A 1,896-nucleotide genomic window follows, 5' to 3' on the forward strand; every position below is an offset into this window, starting at 1 on the left:
TTATTATTATAAATTATTCGATCTGCAATTCACGGTTATCCCCTAGTCGTGATTATTGTAAAATTACATTTCGAATCCATCGAATTAAAAAGGTTTGATTCATTCGAATGGAATGACTTAAATGCACATTTCAGACCCAATCGTTCTACACACAATTTTTAAGATATTTGAATAATGAATAATCTTATGAGCAAAAATTTATTATCAACTTTTTAAATTATTTTTGAGTTTTATTCCGAATAACTTATTCGCTTTTTTAGATATTGTTAAAATAAAAGATTTTTTTCAAAGGTACATAAAATATGTATTTACAACGACAAGTAACTTTGTAAGAAAATTACGAGTGATTGTAGAGGCTGTTTAGGTTTATAATTTTAAGCTGGAGTTAGAAGATTCATTTATCTGTGATTTTTGTGAAACTTCTGCCATGACCGATCACCAATAAGAGTACCTAGAAAATGAACATTTTGCCTCTAACATTTTGATTAAATATGATATTTTTTTATTACTTACAAATGCTTCAGTTTTATTGTACAACTTAAGTGATTTTGTTTAAATAAAATTCGTTTCCAATTTACCCGTGCAAAGTTCACTTTCTCTACCGTACCTCCAATATTTTCATTTTTTTCGAAGTAAAATTCTATTCATAGTTTCAAAGGAAGTAGCGGAAAAGTAAAAGGAAACTAATCGCAATCGAAAAATAAGACACCGTTCGCCTGACGAAGAATAAAGGGTTATCGGTTCGTATTAGCTATTAAATGTAGTAATTAAGGGACGGCCACAAATTTTACAATAAGTGAGCGTTTTTATTCGTTCTTCAATAAAACCCACTTTTTCACCGCTTCAGATATTGGACGTAGCAATTAATCTCAAAATTTATTCGCCGAACGTTTTGGATCTTACATTAATCTATTTGCCAGGCCTAATAAGAGTCCCGATGCCAAGCGATCCATTCGATATAGAAAAGCAAATCAAAGAAATGATCCTCCAGTATATTTGCAAAGATAATTGACTAATTTTGGCGGTTACACCAGCAACTATTGAATTGGCAAATTCTGTTGCGTTAATTTTGGCTCGTGAAGTCGATCCAAATGGCAAACGTACGATTGAAGTGATAACCAAATTGGATTTAATGGACAAAGGAGCAAATGCCCGCAACACTCTCGAAAACAGAGAGTTACCATTAAAGCGTGGATATATCGGTATCGTGAATCGATCGCAGAAGGATATTGACGAGGAAAAAGACATCATGACCGCCTTAAAAGATGAACGTGATTTTTTCTCCAACAGCAAACCCTATAAGCACATTGCTGATCGCATGGGTACATCATATTTACAACGTCTTTTAAATCAACAACTGACGGAACATATACGAGAGAAAGTACCAAGTTTGCAAGTTAACTTACGCAAACAAAAGATAAATCTACAACAAGAACTTGAACAATTCAAAAAATGTGTAAACACTGATGATCATATATTCTGGAGTTGATGATTTAAGGGAGGGGTAATCGGCAGAAAACCCTGGGAAAATTGAATTTTTTTGACGAGAATGGAAAATCCTAGGAAAATTGAATAATTTTTACGTTTGAGAGGAGGGTATTTTGTACCCTGGACCCCCTGGTCAGAATCTATGCTGATGATCCCAACAATGTGAAGACAGTAATTAATAGCATCGATGGAAAATTGAGAGAAGATTTAAAGAAAGGAATGGGTGATCTTGGCTTAAAGACATTCTGACAGATAGATTGTCCAGCGGTGCCGAAATAAACATTATTTATAATGAATCGTAAGTAATTCAACTTGAGCTTCGCTTCGGCAGATACAATAAATTTCAGTTTTCCTCGTGAAATATCATTGATCTCTTTGGACAAAACAAAAATACGAGGTGAGCTTAAT

The 1,896-nt window shown here is 33.4% G+C and overlaps 1 pseudogene; it reads left to right on the top strand.

Annotated features, from left to right (window-relative positions):
* Positions 1-705: 705 nt before the first annotated feature.
* LOC116351031 lies at positions 706-1,489 on the top strand (annotated as a pseudogene).
* Positions 1,490-1,896: the final 407 nt, after the last annotated feature.

The sequence above is a fragment of the Contarinia nasturtii genome, unplaced genomic scaffold (assembly GCF_009176525.2).
Source record: "Contarinia nasturtii isolate CC-2019 unplaced genomic scaffold, AAFC_CNas_1.1 Cnas_scaffold_4497, whole genome shotgun sequence".
Classification (NCBI taxonomy): domain Eukaryota; kingdom Metazoa; phylum Arthropoda; class Insecta; order Diptera; family Cecidomyiidae; genus Contarinia; species Contarinia nasturtii.